At 47.4% G+C, this 7,347-nt stretch overlaps 1 pseudogene; it reads right to left on the bottom strand.

The window, feature by feature from the left end:
* Window positions 1–447: 447 nt before the first annotated feature.
* LOC100436608 (keratin, type I cytoskeletal 18-like) lies at window positions 448–1,746 on the bottom strand (annotated as a pseudogene).
* Between the last annotated feature and the right edge of the window lie 5,601 nt (window positions 1,747–7,347).

Below are 7,347 nucleotides of genomic sequence, written 5' to 3'. Positions count from 1 at the left end.
GAAACCCCTTCTCTACTAAAAATACAAAAAATTAGCCAGGCGTGGTTGCAGGCACCTGTAGTCTCAGCTACTCGGGAGGCTGAGGTAGGAGAATGGCCTGAACCCGGGAGGCAGAGCTTGCAGTGAGCCAAGATCGCACCACTGCACTCCAGCCTGGGCAACAGAGCGAGACTCCGTCTCAAAAAAAAAAAAAAAATACAAAAATTTGCTGGGCGTGGTGGAGTGTGCCTGTAGTCCCAGCTGCTCCAGAATGTGAGGCAGGAGAATTGCTTGAAGCCAGGAGGTGGAGGTTGCAGTGAGCCGAGATCGCGCCACTGCACTCCAGCCTGGGCGACAGAGCAAGATTCCATCTCAAAAAAACCAAAAATCTTAAAAATATGTATTTATTTTACCTCTGAACTTATTATTGGCCTCCTGCTCCCCAGAGGGTACCCTGCTTCTTCTGGCTTAACATCTCAGAACTTTGGTGTCGTTGGTCTCAGACACCACTTTGCCATCCACTATCCTGCAGGTGGTGGTCTTTTGGATGATTTGCATGGAGTTGTCCAGAGCATCACCAAGATTGAAGTCCTTGCCGTCTTCCACCAGGCAGTGGTAGGTGGCAATCTCAGCCTCCAGCTTGACCTTGATGTTCAGCATGGCCTCGTACTCCTGGGCCTGGCACTGTCCCTCTGCCCGCGTCTGTGCCAGCTCTGACTCCAGGTGCAGCAGGATCCCGTTGAGCTGCTCCATCTGCAGAGTGTAGCGGGCCTCCACCTCCCTCAGGCTGTTCTCCAAGCTGGCCTTCAGATTTCTCATGCAGTCCAGGTCGATCTCCAAGGACTGGATTGTATGTCTCAGCTCCGTGAGCGGCATCTCAGCAGCTCCAACCTTGGCGGTCTGCATGGTGACCACTGTAGTGCTCTCCTCAATCTGCTGAGACCAGTACTTGTCCAGGTCCTCTCAGTTCTTCCAAGCCAGCTCGTCATATTGGGCCTGGATGTCTGCTATGATCCTGGCAAGGTCCTGAGATTTGGGGGCATCTACCTCCACGGTCAACCCAGAGCTGGCAATCTGAGCCTGTGGGCCTTTTACTTACTCTTCGTGGTTCTTCTTCATGAAGACCAGCTCCTCCTTGAGAGCCTCAATCTCTGTCTCCAGCTGCAGCCAAGTGACACTGGTGTCATCAATGACCTTGCGGAGCCCATGGATGTAGTTCTTCACAGACTGGCACAGGGCCAGCTCTGTCTCATACTTGACTCCAAAGTCATCAGCAGCAAGACGGGCATTGTTGATCTACAGAAAGATGAAGGCAGTATTTGTGAAGATCTGAGCCCTCAGGTCCTCGATGGTCTTGAAGTAACGGCTCCAGACTCTGACCTGGAGTCCCTTCTTCTCCAGATGCTCCCGGATTTTGCTCTCCAGCTTCCAGTTCTCGGTCTCCAAGCTCCTCACTCTGTCCAGGTAGGAGGCCAGGCGATCGTTCAGGCTTTGCATGGCCTCCTTATAGTTCTGGATGCCTCCCATTCCTGCCAGACCCCCAGCCATCCCCGCGGCCAGACCCTGGAACCCAATGCCGAGCCAGAAGCTGGTGGAACAGGACACAGAGATCCAGGAACCAGAGCCCCTGGCACCTGCATAGATGCTGGCCGAGCTGCTGACCGGCCGAGCACCGTAGCTGGGCACCTGGACAGAGCCCAGGGACCAGTAGTTGGTGGAGAAGGTGGAGCGAATGGTGAAGCTCATTCTGTTCGGGGAGGAGTGAGAGGACAGGACTCAGGCTTTGCTGATGACCATTTATTTATTTTTTTAATTAATTTATTTATTAAGATGGAGTCTTTCTCTGTAGCCCAGGCTGCAGTGCAGTGGCGCGATCTCAGCTCACTGCGACCTCCGCCTCCCAGATTCAAGTGATTCTCATGCTTCAGCCTCCCAAGTAGCTGGGATTACAGATGTGTGCCACTACACCTGGCTAATTTTTTTTTTAGTAGAGACGGGGTTTCACCATGTTGGCCAGACTGATCTCAAACTCTTGACCTCAGGTGATCCTCAGGCATGAGCCACCATGCCCAGTCAAAAATATTTCTATTTTTGATTCACTATTCATTCTTTTGAGACTTGTATTATGTGAACAGTATTAAATATGGGCAAGTCTTTATATATAACCATCTTTATTTCAGTCTTATTTATAAGGACAAAATGTACAGATGATCTAAATATCCAATAAAAAGGAAACATCAGTATATCAAGCTAAGGTAAACTGTGCTTTCTTTCCCAAATCCAGCTTATCATCAGAATCCCCTGAGGAACTTTTATAAAAATAGAGATTTATGGGTCTTACTCTTGACCTACTAAGTTAAGATCTCTGGGAGTGGAAATAGATTTCTCTCCCTCTCTCTCTCTTTTTTTTTTTTTGAGACAGAGTCTCACTCCCTCACCCAGGCTGGAGTTCAGTGGCTCGATCTCAGCTCACTGCAACCTCTGCCTCCCAGGTTCAAGTGATTCTTGTGTCTCAGCCTCCCAAGTAGCTGAGAGTACAGGTGCGTGCCACCACATCCAGCTAAGTTTTCTATTTGTAGTAGAGATGTGGTTTTGCCAGGTTGGCCAGGCTGGTCAAAAGCTCAAAAGATCTGCCTGCCTCAGACTCCCAAAGTGTTGGGATTACAGGCGTGAGCCACCGTGCCAGCCAGATTTTTCTCTTTCATGATTAGCTGGGGTTTGGAACCACTGGGTTTAGTGGGAAGAATACAGATTCTGAAGACTGACCTTGCTGCTTGTCAGCTCTGTAACCTCAGGCAAATAAGTTTTCAGCCTTCCCTGAAGTCACTTTCCTCATCTGTAAGCTACGAATCTCTGGAGGTGCTAATTACTGAATAAGAGGATGTCTATGAAGCACCTGACATGCACATTAAGTAACTGCTGTGATTGTTGGTATATTGGCACTATAGAATATTATACAGCTACTAAAATTAATCTTCCTGAAAAAAACTTTGTTCTTCTCCTATGTATCAAAGTCCTAGAAGAAAGGACATGGTACATTCAAACTGGGTAACTTGAGGAGATTTAGCAAAGGGATCATTTACAAAAGGTTTAGGGAAACCAATAAAGATTATTGCAGAACTTGGCCGGGCATGGTGGCTCATGCCTGTAATCCCAGCATTTTGGGAGGCAGAAGCGGGCGGATCACGAGGTCAGGAGATCGAGACCATCCTGACGAACACGGTGAAACCCCATCTCTACTAAAAATACAAAAAAAAATTAGCCGGGCATGGTGGCGGGCACCTGTAGTCCCAGCTACTCAGGAGGCTGAGGCAGGAGAATGGCGTTAACCCGGGAGACGGAGCTTGCGGTGAGCCGAGATTGCGCCACTGCACCCCAGCCTGGGCGACAGAGGGAGACTCCGTCTCAAAAACAAACAAACAAACAAAAAAAGATTATTGCAGAAATTGTTGCAGCTGTCTATCAACAGCAGTTACCAAACATAGGCTGAAATGGAGATCCCAGGAAAGAGCCTCTGACAAGAGGTGAGACGTTCAGTAAAGGGGCACAGCCAACCCACCCCACTCCCTCAAAGGAGAAGGGAAATTAATACCCCATCATAGTGTCCCCATTAGGTAAACCCAAATAGAAGAGCTCAATAGAATCCATTGATGGAGTCCTCATGAGTCCCTCCTGAGACACAAAGCAGAATGAAGAAGAGAAGAGAGGCTCTGGACTAAAGAAGAGTACAAATCAGCTGGGCACGGTGGCTCATGCCTGTAATCCCAGCACTTTGGGAGGCCAAGGCAGGTGGATCACCGGAGCTCAGGAGTTCAAGATCAGCCTGGCCAACATGGTGAAACCTCCTCTCTACAAAAAATACAAAAATTAGCCAGGCGATGTAGTGCACACCTGTAGTCCCAGCTACTAAGGCAGGGGGATGAATCTCCAGCCTGCATGACAGAGCAAGACCTGGTCTAAAAAATAAAAATAAAAAATAACATACAAATCACATACATAAGTATTTCCACTGGGTACAAATATCCATAGAAATTTTATTGTAAGTAAATACTTCAACATTTTAATATCGGTTGCCTTTGGAAGATGGATTATTGATTACCTTTTTTCGGTCTTTCTAATTTTTTGAATTGTCTAAAGTTTCAACCACAATAATAGTATTTATTGAATATTATTGAATACTTACTGCTCTATGTATTTATGGGTGTATAAATACATTTCATCTTTTTTTTTTTTTTTTTTTTTTTTTTTTTGAGAGGGAATCTCGCTCTGTCTCCCAGGCTGGAGTGCAGTGGCATGATCTCGGCTCACTGCAACTTCCGCCTCCCAGGTTCAAGCAATTCTTCTGTCTCAGGCTCCCGAATACCTGGGGCTACAGGTGTGCACCACCACTCCCAGCTGATTTTTGTATTTTTATTGTTTTTTTATTTTTTATTTTTTGGAGACAGAGTCTCGCTTGACATGTCGCCCAGTCTGGAGTGCAGTGGTGTGATGTTGGCTCACTGCAACCTCCACCTCCTGGCTTCAAGAGATTCTCCTGCCTCAGCCTCCCAAAAAGCTAGGATTACAGGCTGGGCTTTGGAACCACGGGCTGGGCTTTGCCAGCTAATTTTTGTATTTTTAGTAGAGATGGAGTTTTACCATGTTGGCCAGGCTGGTCTCAAACTCCTGACCTCAGGTGATCTGCCTGCCTCAGCCTCCCAAAGTGCTGGGATTACAGGTGTGAGCCACTGCGCCTGGCTAATTTTTGTACTTTTAGTAGAGATGGGTTTTCACCATGTTAGCGAGGCTGGTTTCGAACTCCTGACCTCAAGTGATCTGCTGTCCTCAGACTCCCAAAGCGTTGGGATTACAGGCTTGAGCCACCGCACCTGGCCCATTTCATCTTCATAGCAACCCTACGAGGTAGGTACTATTATCATCCTCACATTATGGACAACAAAATTCCAACTAGAGAGGTTAAGTAAGTGACTTATCCAAAGTTGTACAACCGCAAGTAAACTATGGAGCCATGATTTAAATATAGCCATTCTGCTACAGTCTTCGTACTTTTAAAAACACTACTTCATTACGTTCACGGTAGGTAACAAGAAAGATCTTTGGCCGGGCACGATGGTGCACACCTGTAATCCCAGCACTTTGAGAGGCCAAGGTGGGTGGATCACGAGGTCAGGAGATCGAGACCATCCTAGCTAACATGGTGAAACCCCGTCTCTACTAAAAATACAAAAAAATTAGCCGGGCGTGGTGGCAGGTGCCTGTAGTCCCAGCTACTCGGGAAGCTGAGGCAGGAGAATGGCGTGAACCCAGGAGGCGGAGCTGGCAGTGAGCCAAGATCGCACCACTGCACTCCAGCCTGGGGAACAGAGCGAGACTCCTTCTCAAAAAAAAAAAAAAAAGAAAGATCTTTACTAGGGGAAAAATAATTAAAATAATTTTTTAGTTTTTTGGTGTGTCTGTGAGACAGGGTGTTTCTCTGTAGCCCAGGCTGGAGCGCAGTGAGTCACTACAACCTCAACCTCCGAGGCACAAGCTATCCTCTTACCTCAGCCTCTCGAGTAGCTGGGACTAAAGGCATGCCTCACCATGCCTGGCTAACTTTTCCTTTTCTTTTTTCTTTCTTTCTTTTTTTTTTTTTTTTTTTGAGATAGAGTTTCCTTCTGTTGCCCAGGCTGGAGTACAGTGGCACGGTCTCAATCCACTACAGCCTCAACCTCCTGGGCTCAAGCAATCTTTCTACCTCAACCTCCCAAGTAGCTGAGATTACAGGCAGGCACCATCATGCCTGGCTAGTTTTTGTATGTAGAGATGGGGTCTCACTACATTGCCCAGGCTGGTCTCAACCTTCTGGGCTCAAGCAATCCTCCTATCTGGGCCTCCAAAAGTGCTAAGATTATAGGCATGAGCCACCATGCTCAGCCCACTTTAATTTGTTTTAAAGGAAAACATTTTTATTGTATATTTTCCTGGTATTCAATAAATATTAAAAACATACAATGATATAATACTATGTATAATAAACAGTAATCTATAATAAAAATGTGTAGTTTTGATTCACTAATCTCATTTCTTCTTCCTTTGTAATAAAATCCTGGCTGGGCACAGTGGCTCAGGCCTGTAATCCCAGCAATTTGGGAGGCCAAGGTAGGTGGATCATTGAGGTCAGGAGTTCAAGACCAGCCTGGCCAACATGGTGAAACTCCGTCTCTACTAAAAATACAAAAAAAAATTAGCCTGGTGGCTGGACACAGTGGCTCATGCCTGTAATCCCAGCACTGTGGGAGACCAAGGCAGGCGGATCACTTGAGGTCAGGAGTTCGAGACCAGCCTGGCCAACATGGCGAAACCCCTCCTCTACTAAAAACACAAAAATTGTTGGGTGTGGTGGCTCACACCTGTAATCCCAGCACTTTGGGAGGCCGAGGCGGGCGGATCATGAGGTCAAGAGTTCGAGACCATCCTGGCCAACGTGGTGAAACCCCGTCTCTACTAAAAGTACAAAATTAGCCAGGTGTGATGGTGCATGTCTGTAATCCCAGCTACTCAGGAGGCTGAGGCAGGAGAATCACGTGAATCTGGGAAGCAGAGGTTGCAGTGAGCCGATATTGTACCATTGCACTCCAGCCTGGGCAACAAGAGCGAAACTCCATCTCAAAAAAAAAAAAAAAAAAATTAGTGGGGCACGGCTGGGCGTGGTGGCTTACGTCTGTAATCTCAGCATTTTGGGAGGCTGAGATGGGCAGATCACGAGGTCAGGAGTTCAAGACCATCCTGGCCAACATGGTGAAACCCTATCTCTACTAAAAATACAAAAAAATTAGCTGGACATGGTGCTGGGCGCCTGTAATCCCAGCTACTCGGGAGGCTGAGGCAGGAGAATCTCTTGAAACCAGAAGGTGGAGGTTGCAGTGAGCCAAGATCACACCACTGCACTCCACCCTGGGCAAAAGAGCAAAACTCCGTCTCAAAAAAAAAAAAAAAAATAGTGGGGCATGGTGGCACATGCCTGTAATCCCAGCTACTCAGGAGGCTAAGGCAGAAGAATCACCTGAACCCGGGAGGCAGAGGTTGCAGTGAGCCAAGATCACTTCATTGCATTCCAGCCTGGGCAACAGAGAAAGACTACATCTAAAAACAAAAACAAAAAAAATTAGCAGCCGGACGTGGTGGCTCATGCCTATAATCCCAGCACTTTGGGAGGCCAAGGCAGGCAGATCACCTGAGGTTGGGAGTTCAAGACCAGACTGACCAACCTGGAGAAACCCCATCTTTACTGAAAATACAAAATTAGCCAGGCGTGGTGATGCACGCTTGTAATCCCAGCTACTTGGGAGGCTAAGGCAGGAGAATTGCTTGAACCCAGGGGGCGGA

Source organism: Pongo abelii, chromosome 3, assembly GCF_028885655.2.
Source record: "Pongo abelii isolate AG06213 chromosome 3, NHGRI_mPonAbe1-v2.0_pri, whole genome shotgun sequence".
NCBI lineage: Eukaryota > Metazoa > Chordata > Mammalia > Primates > Hominidae > Pongo > Pongo abelii.
This window is presented reverse-complemented; position numbering and strand designations above follow the sequence as displayed.